The sequence below is a fragment of the Platichthys flesus genome, chromosome 15 (assembly GCF_949316205.1).
Source record: "Platichthys flesus chromosome 15, fPlaFle2.1, whole genome shotgun sequence".
Classification (NCBI taxonomy): domain Eukaryota; kingdom Metazoa; phylum Chordata; class Actinopteri; order Pleuronectiformes; family Pleuronectidae; genus Platichthys; species Platichthys flesus.
In genome coordinates, this window is record NC_084959.1 from 24,165,250 (window position 1) to 24,183,615 (window position 18,366).

The 18,366-nt window shown below is 44.3% G+C and overlaps 1 long non-coding RNA gene across 1 annotated transcript; it reads left to right on the top strand.

The window, feature by feature from the left end:
• Positions 1 to 9,022: 9,022 nt before the first annotated feature.
• LOC133969743 (uncharacterized) lies at positions 9,023 to 10,526 on the top strand. Its single transcript, XR_009924238.1, has 2 exons — positions 9,023 to 10,058; positions 10,334 to 10,526. It is a non-coding gene; the product is annotated as an uncharacterized LOC133969743 (long non-coding RNA).
• Positions 10,527 to 18,366: the final 7,840 nt, after the last annotated feature.

Consider the following 18,366-nt stretch of genomic DNA (forward strand, 5'->3'; position numbering starts at 1 on the left):
AGTGCCTACTAGTGTCCCATGTCATTGTTTTACCTAACACAAAGAGTGACACATTTCTAGGCATTTTTCAGCACTCAATGTTGGGCTTTAGAGTGGCTCCCCAGGCTTGGCTGGTGCTGGCAATTTTTGTATACCATGTTATGTATTTTTCCCTAACAAAACATTTGGGACATTTCTAGGTATTCTTGCTATAATGTAAAGTGCCTACAAGTGTCCCATGTAATTTTTTTACCTAACACAAAGAGTGAGACATTTCTAGGCATTCTCAGCGCTCAAGGTGGGTCTTTAGAGTGGGTCCCTGGGCTTGGCTGGTGCTGGAGATTTTTTTCTACCATGTTTTGTATTTATGTATATGCAAAACATTTGGGACATTTCTAGGCACTTTGCATTATAGCAAGAATGCCTAGAAATGTCCTAAATATTTGTTAGGGAAAAATGAAATACATGGGAGAAAAAAATCTCCAGCACCAGCCAAGCCCGGTGACCCGCTCTAAAGCCCAACATTGAGTGCTGAAAAATTTCTAGAAATGTCTCACTTTTTGTGTTGGGGATCTTCCCTGCATGAGTTTACCTCAGTCTGCCCTGCCCTTCTCTACTCTTCTCTGCTCATCTCATCTCATTATTATATACCAACCCACTTTCCATCCCTTTACTGGCTATACAGGCCACATGCAAAGCCTTTACCACTACATATTCAAAATATATTTAGATAATTATATATATATATATATATACATATATATATATATATATATATATATATATATATATTATTCTGCTGTTTTTATATATATACAGTTTATATTTTATTGTACTATCCACTCCAGCAGCATGAGAACACTTTCCTACTATATATATATATATATATATATATATATATATATATATATATATTATTCTGCTGTTTTTATATATATACAGTTTATATTTTATTGTACTATCCACTCCAGCAGCATGAGAACACTTTCCTACTGGGCACTGACACAATCACATCATTGCATTCCATTCCTGTATCTTTAAATATGTTCTCCGTATGTGATATATGTATGTATGTCAGTGATGTGTTCAGTGTACAAGCTACTGGATGATATGAATTTCCCATGGGATTAATAAAGTACACATCTATCTATCTAAGAAGAAGAAGAAGAAGAAGAAGAAGAAGAAGAAGAAGAAGAAGACTCGTGGGCAGTAATAATAAAAAAAAGAAGCAAATTTTAATTATGAGTTTACCTCAGTCTGCCCTGCCCTTCTCTACTCTTCTCTGCTCATCTCATCTCATTATTATATACCAACCCACTTTCCATCCCTTTACTGGCTATACAGGCCACATGCAAAGCCTTTACCACTACATATTCAAAATATATTTAGATAATTATATATATATATATATATACATATATATATATATATATATATATATATATATATATTATTCTGCTGTTTTTATATATATACAGTTTATATTTTATTGTACTATCCACTCCAGCAGCATGAGAACACTTTCCTACTATATATATATATATATATATATATATATATATATATATATATATATATTATTCTGCTGTTTTTATATATATACAGTTTATATTTTATTGTACTATCCACTCCAGCAGCATGAGAACACTTTCCTACTGGGCACTGACACAATCACATCATTGCATTCCATTCCTGTATCTTTAAATATGTTCTCCGTATGTGATATATGTATGTATGTCAGTGATGTGTTCAGTGTACAAGCTACTGGATGATATGAATTTCCCATGGGATTAATAAAGTACACATCTATCTATCTAAGAAGAAGAAGAAGAAGAAGAAGAAGAAGAAGAAGAAGACTCGTGGGCAGTAATAATAAAAAAAAGAAGCAAATTTTAATTATTTCTCCAACAGCTGCACGACACATGTAAAGACGTAGGCCGGTGTGACATGATGCCGGTCGCTTGTAAGTCGGGGTCCCCATAACTCATAAGGAACTCATAAGGATGTACCTGCACCAAAAGAAAGGCAGGTCCTCCAGCAGTTTATGGGTTAGGTTGAAAAGATGATACATAGCGTGTGTGTTTTTATCAATGCTACACTTGACATTGGCCATTTTTTCAAGTAATGTTTTTAAGAAATTCATTTTCATTATTTCTCTTATAGCTGCACGACACATGCAAAGACCACGCTCCAAGTTGCGCGCCGGTGTGACCTAGGGCCTTTGGAATGCCCGCGTCGGGGAGTCTCTTCAAGATTCAACATTCAACGTTCGACATTTTGTATTGTCAAATGTACAACAATCACATTGTCGCAGTCGCTGGCAGTGAAATGCTTGAGTCACAGGCTCTCTTCTAGCAATGCTCACGTAATTACAACCTAAAATATAAAATAGAAATATTTTGAAATAGAATGAAATAGAATATCAAAATTTAAAATAGAAAATAAAGTATATATATATATATATATATATATATAAAATATATATTGTTAACAGCTGAAGAGAAAATAAAACATCAATAGTGGTAAGTTTGTGCGATGATGCAAATATGCAAATATGTCACGGTGCTGGTTTTTCGGGAGTCATTGCAGTTCAGAGGAGTTTAAAAATCTCATCGCCTGGGGAATGAAAATGTCTCTGAGCCTGGTGGTGCGGGCCCTGATGCTGCGGTACCGTCGGCCAGATGGCAGCAAGCAAAAATGTCTACGGCTGGGGTGAAAGGGGTGTGTCTCTAGAAGTCCTCTATGGATGGTGGCACCGTACAGGGGGTGATGTGCTGGGCGGACTTCATCACCCCCTGTTGAGCCTTACGGCTCAGGGCGGTGCAACTGCCGCACCGGTCGGTGATGCAGCCAGTCTGGATGCTCTCTGTGGTGCACCTGTAAGTGTAAGTTGCCTGGAGAATCCTGGAGTCCACGTGGAGCCTCGGCAGCCTGCGGAGGAAGAAGAGTCGCTTCCTGGCCGTCGTCCTCTGGGAGACATGCAGACACTACATCAGCACTGCTGGTTTGAGTTTTGTAATCTGTAATCCGTGTGCTTTGTCCGTGCCTGGATGAAGAAGACTCTCTGGGACACAAGGCTCGCAGAGAGTCTCGCAGAGTCTTATTTTCTTCTCCTGCTCCTCCTTCTCCTTCTTCTTCTTCTTCTTCTTCTTCTCATCACCGAGCAAGAACAGGCACGACAAGGGGAGCCCGGCACGGCTAAGCGAGTCTTTTTTTTCGCCTTCTCCTCATTCTTCATCTTCTTTTTCTCATCACCGAGCAAGAACAGGCTCGAGTACAAGACAAGAGGAGCCGGACAGGCACGGCTAAGCGAGTCTTCTTTTTCGCCTTCTCCTCATTCTTCATCTTCTTTTTCTCAAAACCGAGCAAGAACAGGATCGAGGACACGACGCGGGGAGCCAATCAGGCTCGGCTCCACGTGTCTCAGGGTCACAGGGATGTTTCTCCCATCGCCGTCTCTGTGACGCTGAGACTCGCGAAGCCGTGCCTGTCCGGCTCCCCCTCGTCGTGTACTCAGCCCTCAACGCCAGCAACCAAGCAAGCCTCTCGGCGCGGGCCCCTGGGTTTCAGACACCCAGCCCGTAGAGACTCGCCAACGCGGGCATCCCATGGGTCCGAGGTCACACCGGCACGCAACTTGGAGCCTGGAGTGCTGAGATTACACCGACCCTACGTCTTTGAACGTGTCGTTCAGCTGTAAGAGAAATAATACACATTGTTTTTATTTCATTATTATTACTGCACGAGTCTTCTTTTTCTCCTTCTCCTCCTTCTACTTCTTCTTCTTCTCATCACCAAGCAAGAACAGGCTCGAGTACACGACAAAGGGAGCCGCACAGGCACGGCCTCGCAAGTCTTCTTTTTCGCCTTCCCCTCATTCTTCATCTTCTTTTTCTCATCACCGAGCAAGAACAGGCTCGAGTACACGACAAGGGGAGCCGCACAGGCACGGCTTCGCGAGTCTTATTTTTCGCCTTCTCCTCATTTTTCATCTTCTTTTTTTCATCACCGAGCTAGAACAGGCTCGAGTACACGACAAGGGGAGCCGCACAGGCACGGCTTCGCGAGTCTTATTTTTCGCCTTCTCCTCATTTTTCATCTTCTTTTTTTCATCACCGAGCAAGAACAGGCTCGAGTACACGTCAAGGGGAGCCGCACAGGCACGGCTTCGCGAGTCTTCTTTTTCTCCTTCTCCTCATTTTTCATCTTCTTTTTTTCATCACCGAGCTATAACAGGCTCGAGTACACGACAAGGGGAGCCGCACAGGCACGGCTCCACGTGTCTCAGGGGTCACAGGGATGTCCCTCCCATCGGTGTCCCTGTGACCCTGAGACTCGTGAAGCCGTGCCTGTCTGGCTCCCCTCGTCGTGTACTCAGCCCTCAACGCGAGCAACCAAGCAAGCCTCTCGGCGCTTGGGTTTCAGAGACCCAGGACCCGTAGAGACTTGCCAACGCGGGCATCCCATGGGTCCTAGGTCACACCGGCACGCAACTTGGAGCCTGGGGTGCTGAGATTACACCGACCCTACGTCTTTGCACGTGTCGTTCAGCTGTAAGAGAAATAATACACATTTGTTTCAATTTCATTATTATTACTGCACAAGTCTTCTTTTTCTCCTTCTCCTCCTTCTACTTCTACTTCTTCTCATCACCAAGCAAGAACAGGCTTGAGTACACAACAAGGGGAGCCGCACAGGCACGGCTTCGCGAGTCTTCTTTTTCGCCTTCTCCTCATTTTTCATCTTCTTTTTCTCATCACCGAGCAAGAACAGGCTCGAGTACACGACAAGGGGAGCCGCACAGGCACGGCTAAGCGAGTCTTCTTTTTCGCCTTCTCCTCATTCTTCATCTTCTTTTTCTCATCACCGAGCAAGAACAGGCTCGAGGACATGACGCGGGGAGCCAAACAGGCTCGGCTCCACTTTTCTCAGGGTCACAGGGATGTTTCTCCCATCGCCGTCCCTGTGACCCTGAGACTCGCGAAGCCGTGCCTGTCTGGCTCCCCTCGTCGTGTACTCAGCCCTCAATGCCAGCAACCAAGCAAGCCTCTCGGCGCGGGCCCCTGGGTTTCAGACACCCAGCCCGTAGAGACTCGACAACGTGGGCATCCCATGGGTCCTAGGTCACACAGGCACGCAACTTGGAGCCTGGGTGCTGAGATTACTCTGACCCTACGTCTTTGCATGTGTCGTTCAGCTGTGAGAGAAATAATACAAATTTGTTTCTATTTTATTTTTATTACTGCACAAGTCTTCTTTTTCTCCTTCTCCTCATTCTTCATCTTGTATTCCTCATCACTGAGCAAGAACAGGCTCGAGTACACGACAAGAGGGGAGCTGCACAGGCACGGCTTTGTGAGTCTCAGGGTCACAGGGACACCGATGGGAGAGACAGCTCTCAACGCAAGCGGCTGACTTGGAGCGTGAAGTGCGGACATTACAAAAATAAGTCAAGCGCTTTGCCACTGCATCATAATTTTATTTTTTCAACGATCATTGAGTAACATCAGGCTCGAGGACACGACGCTGGGAGCCAAACAGGCTCGGCTCCGCGTGTCTCAGGGTCACAGGGATGTTTCTCCCATCGCCGTCCCTGTGACCCTGAGACTCGCGAAGCCGTGCCTGTCCGGCTCCCCTCGTCGTGTACTCAGCCCTCAATGCCAGCAACCAAGCAAGCCTCTCGGCGCGGGCCCCTGGGTTTCAGACACCCAGCCCGTAGAGACTCGCCAACGCGGGCATCCCATGGGTCCTAGGTCACACAGGCACGCAACTTGGAGCCTGGGTGCAGAGATTACACCGACCCTACGTCTTTGCATGTGTCGTTCAGCTGTGAGAGAAATAATACAAATTTGTTTCTATTTTATTATTATTACTGCTCAAGTCTTCTTTTTCTCCTTCTCCTCATTCTTCATCTTCTTCTTCTCATCACCGAGCAAGAACAGGCTCGAGTACACGACAAGGGGAGCTGGACAGGCACTGCTAAGCGAGTCTTCTTTTTCGCCTTCTCCTCATTCTTCATATTCTTTTTCTCATCACCGAGCAAGAACAGGCACGAGGACACGTGTATCAGGGTCACATGGATGTCTCTCCCATCGGCGTCCCTGTGACCCTGAGACTTGCAAAGCCGTGTCTGTCCGGCTCCCCTCGTCGTGTACACAGCCCTCAACGCGAGCAACCACGCAAGCGAAACCCATCGGCGTCCCTGTGAGCCTGAGACTCGCGAAGCCGTGCCTGTCAGGCTCCCCTCGTCGTGTACTCAGCCCTCAACGCGAGCAACCACGCAAGCGAAACCCATCGTCGTCCCTATGACCCTGAGACCTGCGAAGCCGTGCCTGTCCGGCTCCCCTCGTCGTGTACTCAGCCCTCAACGCGAGCAACCACGCAAGTGAAACCCATCAACTTCCCTGCGACCCTGAGACTCGCGAAGCCGTGCCTCTCCGGCTCCCCTCGTCGTGTACACAGCCCTCAACGTGAGCAACCGCGCAAGGCCCTTGTAGCGAGCCTTCGGGTTTCAGACACCCAGCCCGTAGAGACTCGCCAACGCGGGCAACCCTTGGGTCCTAGGTCACACCGGCACGCAACTTGGAGCCTGGGGTGCTGAGATTACACCGACCCCATGTCTTTGCATGTGTCGTTCAGCTATGAGAGAAATAATACTAATTTGTTTCTATTTTATTATTATTACTGCACAACTCTTCTTTTTCTCCTTCTCCTAATTTTTTCATCTTCTTCTTCTCATCACAGAGCAAGAACAGGCTCAAGTACACGTCAAGGGGAGCCGGACAGGCACGGCTAAGCGAGTCTTCTTTTTCACCTTCTCCTCATTCTTCATCTTCTTCTTCTCATCACCGAGCAAGAACAGGCTTGAGTACACGACAAGGGGAGCCGTACAGGCACGGCTTTGCGAGTCTTCTTTTCTTCTCCTTCTCCTCATTCTTCATCTTCTTCTTCTCATCACTGAGCAAGAACAGGCTCGAGTACACGACGAGGGAAGCCGGACAGGCACGGCTTCGCAAGTCTCAGGGTCACAGGGACGCCGATGGGAGAGACGGCCCTCAACGCGATCAGCCACGCAAGCCTCTCGGCGCGAGCCTTCGGGTTTCAGAGACCCAGGCGGAAGAGACTCCCAAACGCAGGCATCCCATGGGTCACACCCGCGCGCAACTTGGAGCCTGGCATGCTGAGATTACACCGGCCCTATGTCTTTGCATGTGTCATTCAGCTATAAGAGAAATAATACAAATTAGTTTATTTTTTATTATTATTACTGCACAAGTCTTCTTTTTCTCCATCTCTTCATTCTTCTTCTTCTTCTTCTTCTTCTTCTTCTTCTTCTTCTTCTTCTTCTTCTTCTTCTCATCACCGAGCAAGAACAGGCTCGAGTACACAATGCGGGAAGCCGAACAGGCCCGGCTTCGCAAGTCTCAGGGTCACAGGGACGCCGATGGGAGACACAGCCCTCAACGCGATCAGCCGCGCAAGCCTCTCGGCACGAGCCTTCGGGTTTCAGAGACCCAGACCGAAGAGACTCCCCAACGCAGGCATCCCAGGGGTCCTACGTCACTGAGCAACATCAGGGCTGAGGACACGATGCGGAGAGCCAAAGAGGCACGGCTTTGCGAGTCTCAAGGTCACAGGGACGGCTCCCCGCGACGTGTCCTCGAGCTTGTTCTTGCTCGGTGATGAGAAGAAGAAGAAGGAGGAGGAGGAGAAGGAGAAGGAGAAGAAAAGAAGACTCTTGTGCTGTAATAATAATAAAAAAGAAACCTTTTTTTTATCATTTCTCTTATTGCTGAACGACACATGCAAAGATGTAGGGCCGGTGTGTCGTGGGCCCTGTCGCTTGTCGGTCAGGGTCTGTGACCCTCAAACTCGCGACGCTGGACCGACCCGGCTGCCAGGGCCGCGTCCTAGAGCCTGTTCTTGCTCGGTGATGAGAAGAAGAAGAAGTAGAAGAAGGAGAAGGAGAAGGAGAAGGAGAAGGAGAAGGAGGAGAAAAAAAAGACTCGTGCAGTAATAATAATAAAAAAGACATTTTTATTATTTCCCTCATCCCTCGTGTTGTGCCTCCTTCCCCATGCTGTTGGCTGTGAGCGTTTTGGTACTGAACACACAAACGCACACACACACACAGATGCACACGTGCACACGCACAGCCCACCACACATCAGCAGGCGCAAGAAGGGCAATGGAAAAGGGAACAGCCCTTGCAAATGTATTTGTCACACCCGCAGCACTTTTTGTGAGTTTTACAGTCCTTGTTCCTGGGGCATATCAGACACCTCTTCCTCTTGCTCGCGGAGAACGGGGCTGCCACGGAGGCTGCTGCCGCCGCCAGCAGCGGTCAGGTTCCCTGTGACCCTTAGACTTGCGACGTTGGTCCGGCCCGGCTGTCTGTGTCGTGTACTCGAGCCTATTCTTGCTCGGTGATGAGAAGGAGGAGAAGGAGAAGGAGAAGGAGGAGAAAAAGAAATTCATTTTTATTATTTCCCTTATCCCTCGTGTTGTCCCTCATTCCCCATGCTGTTGGCTGTGAGCGTTTGGGTACTGAACACACAAACGCACATACACAGATGCACACGTTCACACGCACAGCCCACCACACATCAGCACGCGCAAGAGGGGCTATAGAAAAGGGAACAGACCTTGCAGATGTATTTGTCACACCCGCGGCACTTTGTGTGAGTTTTACAGTCCTTGTTCCTGGGGCATATCTGACACCTCTTCCTCTTGCTCGCGGCGAGCGGGGTTGCCACGGAGGCTGCGGCCGCCGCCGCCGCCGCCGCCGCCACGACAACTACTCTTGCGCAGTATAACAAAAAAGAAACACATTTCTATTATTTTTCTTATAGCTGCAAGACACACGCAAAGACGTAGGGCCGGTGTGACATGAGGCCGGTCGCTTGTCGGTTGGGTTTCCCTGTGACCCTTAGACTCGCGACGCTGGACCGGCCCGGCTTCCAGTGTCGTGTACTCGAGCCTGTTCTTGATCGGTGATGAGAAGGAGGTGAAGGAGAAGGAGAAGGAGAAGGAGGAGAAAAAGAAGACTCTTGAGCAGTAATAATAAAAAAGAAATTCATTTTTATTATTTCCCTTATCCCTTGTGTTGTCCCTCCTTCCCCATGCTGTTGGCTGTGAGCGTTTGGGTATTGAAACACACAAACGCACACACACAGATGCACACGTTCACAAACAGCCCACCACACATCAGCACGCGCAAGAAGGGCAATAGATAAGGGAACAGCCCTTGCAGATGTATTTGTCACTCCCACAGCACTTTGTGGGAGTTTTACAGTCCTTGTTCCTGGGGCATATCTGACACCTCTTCCTCTTGCTCGCGGCGAGCGGGGCTGCCACGGAGGCTGCGGCCGCCGCCGCGACAACCACTCCTTCGCAGTAATAATAAAAAAAAGAAACACATTTTTATCATTTCTCTTATAGCTGAATGACACATGCAAAGACGTAGGTCTGGTGTAATCTCAGCACGCCACGCTCCAAGTTGCGCGCCGGTGTGACCTAGGACCCCCGGGATGCCCGCGTTGGGGAGTCTTTTCGGGTCCTGGGTCTCTGAAACGGCAAGGCTCGCAACGAGGGCCTTGCCGTTGTCGCGTACTCGAGCCTGTTCTTGCTCGGTCGATTAGAAGAAGAAGAAGAAGAATGAGAAGAAGGAGAAAAAGAATACTCGTAGGGGACGAGTATTTTTTATGCAGTAGGGGATGCTGACTTAAAAGATAGTTTGATTTGGATTTCAACAGTATACATGCAGATAAGAATGCCCTGTGTGCAATTATCCAGGTGATTTCTTACTCACCACTAGTTTTGTGAAATACATAAAATATTCAGTTTACACAGATTACTAAGATGGTACTTTATATTTGACATCTGACTGACCTTTGCAGGAAGATCCTTTCAGGACTTCTACTGTCAATTTTCATATTGTAGTGAAATATGCATATTAACTGCTTCATATACACATGATTTTTTCATCGTTAATGATTTAAATTTGTATTCTTTATGACCACTAATTGTTTTCAGGGGGTAAAGGAGGTGAATGTGAGGTGGCTGCCATGCCCCAAATGGTATGTATAATGCTTCATATCTGATGCCACATCGTGATGCACCATCACAAGTTCTGAATTTTTATTTTACTCCATAGAAGGTAGCTCTGTTATGATGTTGGATTCAAGTCAATCTAAATCTATTTACAATAACTATTTAACTATTTACAATACCATACCATACCATATTTACCTCCATTGGTTCTCTGTTTACATGTTCCTGTGCATTTATATGCCCATAGTGATTAAAGATCCATTTACACTAAACATATTTTCTCTTTCCCTTTTTGTTGTAGCAATTTGAGGTGGAAAGATTCCTGGGTCCCTAAAACAGAGCTGGAATAATCCGGACAGAGGAGGATGCAGCTTATATTTCTGCTTGTTTGACGTGTAATTTGTTATTTTAGATGTTATTGTATATTGTGTTAATGTTACATTTACTGTTTCTTGTTCTATTTTACTGTTTTTAAATAAAATGTTATTTAAAAACTGTGTTTTCTGACTTAAAATGGGTTAAACATCTGCACCTCACAGAAGGCAATTGTATCGCAACTCCCATCTCCAGCACAGCATGTTCTTGTACGGAAAAGGTCTACCAAGCTATTTAATAGAGGTCATGCTACAGTAATTTTCAACAATATGTGTGCAACATTGACTTTTTCCTCATATTTCTAATTGAACTATTACACACTTTAATCTTGGCCATATATGACCTCTCTGTCAGCCGAGGGATGGTTGGTCATATCAAGTTAATATAAAAAAAATACATATGAACTCTGCAACATGGTGATTCAGCAGGGTGACAGCCACAGGAAGAACCTGTTCCTGAACCTGCTGGTCCGGGAACGGAGGACCCTGTAGCGCCTCCCAGAGGTGAGGAGGGTAACAGTCTGAAACTGGGGTGTGAGAAATTGGTTTGTTAATGAATAAAGGTGTCTAAGTTGGTCCAAAAGTGAAACATATGATTGTGTATAAAGCAAATACACATATTTTGACCATATCTGGCCATTAAATACATCTTAAACCGATTTGATCCAGCTTGGACCTCAATGGGGTCTGAGAATGTACACCCCAGAGTTTGGAGCAAGATGACAAAGATGAAATGTAAACTTTGTTGTAGAACAAAAGCAAAGACATCGTTGTAAAGGTCTTGGCCTCTGTAGTAACATTATGTCAGTGGGAAAATTGTGGATGGCTCCTGCTCCTAAGGGGTGAGCTTTGAACCTTGCATCTGAGTCAGCTTTGATGGCTTACAGGATGGAAACTAAATATGCAACAGACATGGTATGAACTGTTTTGGAAAGGTCTTGAACTCCCCTAACATAGCCCAATGCCAAACTATGGGGGGCGCCACTGAGTAGGGCCAAAACCTTGAAAAAACGAGATTTTACCGTTTTATTAGTAAGAAAAACTAAATCTGACCTAACAGGTGTTTTTCTTAGACCAAAATACCATAAAGAAGCATGCAAGGTCCCATGTCACAATCTCACAAAATAGTGAAATGTTGGGCAAGAGTCCCTACAGAACTAACCATGTCGTAGGATCCACACACAATGGGTCGTAAAAGCGTGGCCTTTGAGCCAAGATGAAGCCAGCTAAAGTCTCCCTCTAAGATCCAGCACGGAGATTGTATCTTCTGGTGTTAACTTAATCCCTGGGGTCTCCCCAGAAACCCCTGCTCTGCTCCTGGCCGCTCCCACTCTCCTTTGACCTCTGACACTCAATTGGCTAAAAGCCAGCATCATCCCATGACCAGCACCTCAAGGAGGCAGGACCTCTCAGGTAGAACAAAACCACTGAGACATCAATAATCGCTGCCATTTTTACCCTGCTCTGAAGACATCACGAGGCCCCTTCGGGGCCTCCCACCTGTTTTAGTTGCTAAAGGGGGTAACCTTAACTTCTAGTTTATCAGCCATTTTTACCCTGCTCTGAAGACATCACGAGGCCCCTTCGGGGCCTCCCAGCTGTTTTAGTTGCTAAAGGGGGTAACCTTAACTTCTAGTTTATCAGCCATTTCCCCTGCTCTGAAGACGTCAACAGACCCCTCCGGGTCTTTCCAGATGATTTAGTTGCTAAAGGGGGCAACCAGAGTTATTTTCTTTCATTTCTTTCATTGTCTTTTATCTCAGTCGACGTTTTTATTTTCAAAAGGACTTTTGCTGTTTTAACTTGAAAAGACCAAACAGGAAATTGCACGCGGAACAATCTCAGACTGTTTCACTTTCCCCACGGACTTTACTTACTTTCCCAACGATCTACAAACGGCTTCCACAGCCGTCCCCTGCAGAAGAAGCACGACGTTCATCCCGTTGAGGAGCAAGCAGAATCCGTTCCTGTTCGGCCCAGCCGACGCCGCTGCGACAGAGGAACCAGCGCAACAGAGCTTGAGCGGCCACGATTATTCACTGGACTTCGGAAATATCCGCGTGACACGCGCATGCAACACCGTGAAGGTCACAGTAAGAGGCTTTATTGTCTGGGCAGATGTTAATCTAATACGTAGCGTATTGTTTTAATACTTGAATGTATTTGTTTTGTATGAGTACGCAGAGTCTCCAGTGTTTTAGCGGCTATTCGCCACTTCCGGTTTCCGGTTACGGCCTTGTGCCATAGTTTTTAAGCGCCGTGAGCAGCGTCTCCAGCTCATTGTGACCGTTTGAACAACTTTAAAGATACTTTACCGGTCAAACCTCAGCACACAACGCCACTTGGGTGCTGAGTGGTAAAGTAAATGTAACTTGTCTCTGACGGTGCGTTTAAGAGCTTTGCTCTCTCCTTGTATTCTCTCTCTCTCTCGCTCTCTCTCTTCTCCTAAACCTGTTTATACACACATCCGATCTGTATTTAGAATACAGTTCAGGTAACATAGTTAAATCTATATTCAGAGAGGCTGGACACATCTGGAAGCCATGCGGCCGAACGCCAAAGTAGAGACAAAGAATTCCCTTTGTCTGAAAATCCCTTTGTGTAATTCAGGTGACGACCACCAGTGTGAGCTCCGGCCACATGGTGTCATTAACATAGACTCCATTTTGAAGAACGCAAGTTAAACCACCATTTTGAGTCTATTATTGTCACGCCTCCTCTCTCACTCTCCTCCCATTCTGGCTCTAAATTCATAACGGCTCCGCCATCTTGTTTTGTAGTCAATTCGCCATTTTGAGAGTTTTTAGGCCTTGGTTCCACGAATCATGATCGGCCGCCATCTTAGATGTGACGTGACTTCGTCATCGCCACGCCCCCCCTTCTTTTTCTCTCTCTCTCTCGCTCTCTCACACACACACACACACAGACACAGAGACACATTGATAGACACAGACAGATACACACACACAGATACACATAGATGAATACATGTGTTTTCTAAATTGTGATAAGCGGCTGCTGTTGTTATCTTTGAAATATGGGAGTTTGTTAAAATGATGAATCATTAAATAACACTAACTGTATTTCACATGCACACACATAGACACACACACACAGAGAGACACTTTGACACAGACACACACGCATACCATGACAGACATACATAGGTAGACCGCCGGTTTTACATGTACTTTCTGAATTGTGATAAGTGCTGCTGCTGTGTTTATCTTTGAAATATCAGAGTTTGTTAAAATGATGAAACATTAAATAACACTAACTTTATTTCCCCTTTTTAATAAATGCTTTTGTAATTAAAGTATCTGTAGTCTGTGATTATTTGTGCATATGTATGTGATTGCAGCTGGATTACGATTGCCTGTGCTCGAACTTAGAAGCCTTCACTGTTAATTAAATAATTATTAATATTAAATATTGAGATTATTGATTTGACATTTATCATTATGAGACTGATATTTAAAGATTGAATTGTTGGTCCCTGTAACCAGGGTGGTGCCCCGCGACAATAAGCAATGATTGCAGATTTGTATTATTCTTAATTGATAATTTTATTGTTTTCATTAATTATTTTAACTATTATTAATGGATAACCGTATCATTTCTAATTAAATGTGTTACTGTTCTTAATTAATAGCTTTATCATTTTTGATTATTTTTAATAAATAATTGTTAATTTAATAATCATATTTCATGATTATTAATAATTAGCCAACGTCAATTCTACTCCTACTATTGCACAACAGAAAATACATCAGAACTACAAAAGGTGAGAACAACACACATACACGTACGGGACCACCATTCCGATTTGTAGTTCTTTGTATCCTTCTTCCGGGTTCAGATTAGGGTTCTAAAAATAGGGTTTGGAAAACATATTAGCGGTTTGTTTTTAACCAAATATGCTTAAGCAAAGCATATGTGTTAGAATTTTGAAATAAATATCGTTATAAAAAACAGACACATATACGTTTACCAATGCTTTTTCACACTTTATTGTTACCGCGCTGTTCCGCGGACAGAAAAGGGTGCATTCACTGCCCAACGGATTTATCACCGTTTTCACACAAATCTTCAGGAACTATTACCAGAATTATTTATTGGTATAAAGTGTTAAAATGGTTAACAATTTGTTTATATACAATCTGCCTTCCAAACAAAACCATATAAAAGCATAGAAATTGATTAATAATCAACCAGTTATTTCGGATGACTAATAGAATCAGATGGCTTGTGTACACACCTCAAGTTCAGTCAGACAACTCACGTTCGAGCATTGAGAATATAGAGTAACCACAAAAGGTTTTAATGTTGCAGGAAATAAGATTTGTTTAACAGAATGAATAATAATGTAGACTGGTCGTACACTTGTTTAAAACTACTTTCTTGGCAATAAAAATTACACATTGATTAAGGAATAACTCAGATATGCAGTGACAATATTTTTTTGAATACAAGTAGAACATCAATACATTGGAAAACATACTAAATTATGATGGCTTAATTGTGTTGTTGAAAAATATGTTTTAATATCGAGGTATTCAATGGCTTTCCCTACATTGATATTATCTATAAAAATATACAATGAATACAAAAGTGCGACATCCTCTGTCCATAACCCTCAACAAGAGTAAGGAAAAACTACGAAAAAAAAAACTATTAACAGGGGGTAAAAAATGTAGAAACCTCAGAGAGAGCCACATGTGAGGGATCCCTCTCCCAGGATGGACAGAAGTGCAACTGATGCCGCTTTATCAGATCTGACAATTAAAAACACTTAAAGTAAACTTAACTATTTAACCCTAAACCTAAGGCAGTATTTAGGATTGCTAAGGGTCAACAACGTCCTCCTCTGGAATCTGCTGTCCACTCTCAAGACCCTATATAGGAAAATATAAGGAAATACATGGTAATTTACATTTAGTTCAATGTGTATGATCCACAGAAAAATGCATTTCTCATAAATGTTTAAAACAATATTCAACTAATCACAGTATCTATGATTACTGTCCCATGTTAAAATGTCATTAATCACCTGCATGTCAATGTCCTCCTCCTCATCAGGCTCTTCCCCCCAAACAAGGTCCAGCAATGACCCTTGAAGCCCTGCCTTTATTAGCTCCAAGTACTTTTGCCTCACTAAGGCAAGTTGAGAACGCTGCTGAAACAATTTGCACTTGAGCTCTCCCTGGAGACCTTGAAGGCCTTCTTTGGATAGACTCCTGTGGCTACCTTAATTATGAAGACAAAAAAAAAAATTATGATTAATTTTTGATATGGTGCATAAACAGAGACAACTCCTATCAATTTTTGATCAATGCTTACCCTCTAGGCACCATGGATTGCGGTTTGTGGATCGCGCACCGGGGGTCACGGTGTTGGATCCAGTGTGGCAGATTCTGAATCATGTGGGCTGATCATGGTGCTGGTGGCGGACCCTGTGTCGCGTTGGCATTGGGCACGGGTGGTGGACCAGGACCGCGGTGGTGGCTTGTGATGGGTCCTGGTGGGCGGCGGTGGATGGTGACTGAGGACTGGAGTGGCGTCTGGTCTGGATGGTGGATCGTGGACTAGATGGTTGCTGAGCATGGACTGTGCTTGCAGCGGAACTGCTTGGCATGTCATGTTGGGGTTGTCCTTCGGGATGTCTACCCTCATCTAATGCTGCTAGAGACTTTGATTATTGATGATGTTCTCCTGCACGTGGCATCTATTGCACTTCTGTCCGTCCTGGGAGAGGGATCCCTCACATGTGGCTCTCTCTGAGGTTTCTACATATTTTTACCCTGTTAAAAGGGTTTTTAGTAGTTTTTCCTTACTCTTGCTGAGGGTTAAGGACAGAGGATGTCACACCCTGTTAAAGCCTTATGAGATGAATTGTAATTTGTGAATATGGGCTATACAAATAAAATGTGATTGATTGATTGATTGATATGCTCGTGAAAAGACCACTCAAGTCATGCTCCCTTTTCTTGAGGTACACCCATTGCTGCCTTACTTCGGTAGCAAGGATTTTGACCTCCTCCTCAAGTCTTTTCACATGCATGACATTGTCAAACAACTTCTTTTTTGCAAGGAAATCAATGCCATCTAAAAATGCATCCATGAAAATTCCATGCATTAGTTCACAGTGGTGGAAGGGGAAAAACCACACACAAACACATACAAACAAATGAGACACACTGTCTCACACAAAGAGAGAGGACAAAGGACAGATGTTGGCTCTTAAAAGAGCCTTTTTTTTATCTATAAAGGACTTGGTTGAGATCGGAGTTAGGAGCAAGGGACAGGTAGGGTGCGGTCGGTGAAGGAGAAGAATGACTCAACATCCGGCGTGAGGCAGTGTGGGGGGGGGGGGGGGGGGGGGTGGGCGAAGGAGAATGACGCAACGTCCGGCGCACGGCTCTTGTTACGGACGTGGTTATGTGCTGTAGAGCGAGGAATTTACGGGGCGAGGAAAATAAAAAGGCATTTTGTCCTGATTAAATACACATCTTGTGTGTCCTTCTTCTACCGATGCCTTGCACTATATGAAAAGATAGTAATGTAACGGGGGCAATTTACAAAGTGTTGCGGTTTGACGGCAAGGAGCGACAAAAGCACCCATAGCAACCCTCTTAGATACGACAGAAATTCTTCGGAATAACTAACAAACCAAACACCGTAGAAGTTCACTGAATGAAAATATTGAAACTGAAACACACATATCTCGCCATAAATATCTTCAAAACACACTTTTATTAAGAAACATTACTTAAACATAGCGTTTTCCAAAAAAGAATACAGCAATCTCCGCCATGTTGCTTTATCAGAGCAACGCAGACCGAGAGCACGGCAGAGGTCTGCGCAGGCGCACTGGTCGTTTGGAGCATTTCGTCAGATCTGTACGGATATTTTTACATTGCGTCTTTAGTAAGATATCTTACGAACCGTTTCGTGAGACCATGTTGTGCAGTGAGCACTTCAGGAGAGAGGACTTTGACAGGACGGGGCAGACTGTCCGGCTTAAAGATGGTGTTGTGCCAACCATTTTCAACTTTCCAGCTCATCTTCAAAGGGTATGTGTATCAGTGACCAACAATAATTTAAGGTGTATAAGATTGAAGTATAAATATAAATATGTGATTATGTCACATTTTAGCTTTTTGTTTCTGCAAGTTATATAATGTGTTGTTTATTACAGCACATTTTAGACATTCAAAACTTCTTTACTGTTTATTTTAGTCGGTAGCAACAAGAACCAAAACCACTTCTAGAAGGGCGGATGACAACCTGCCAATGGACTTGATGCCTGATGTTGTGATTTGCCTGTGGAATGTCACAAACTAATGAGAGCATCATGTGGCTTGTTATATTAAATCCTTTATCTTGGTGGTACCCAGAAAGGTCTATGATGGTGTTAGTTGTCAAAGAGCCCCATATTATTTGAGGTGGTACTCTGTGTAAAAAGTTTGAAAACCACTATTTTAAGAGCATAATACTTTTTTTTTAGAACAAAACATAATTATTCATAACTATGTAGTGTCATAACGACATCTCTGACATTTATAACAAATCAAACCGTTTAATAATCGGTTGAAAATTGAGTAAGTTATAGTTAATCAAAAAGTGCATGTTCCACTACTAACACAATGTTATGGCTGGGCGAGCAACCCCTGGCAAGATGGCCGCCACGTTCGACTCCGTTTGCCGGTGTTCCAGTTTAACTGGCGGGCATGGCTTCTGGCGACATTCCAGATGTTGAGGCTGTTTTTCAAAGCCGGTGGCAGATTCGTCATTTTCAAAAAACGCCTGTGTGTGAAGTGTGGTGATCAGCTGAAGGTCTTGCTGAAATAAAAATCCTACAAAAACCCTTCACGAGTTCATGTGTCCGTGTCAGCATCATGTTGAGACCAAAATATACATTTAAATGGTAAAAAAAAAAAAATACTAAAAAATCCTTGAT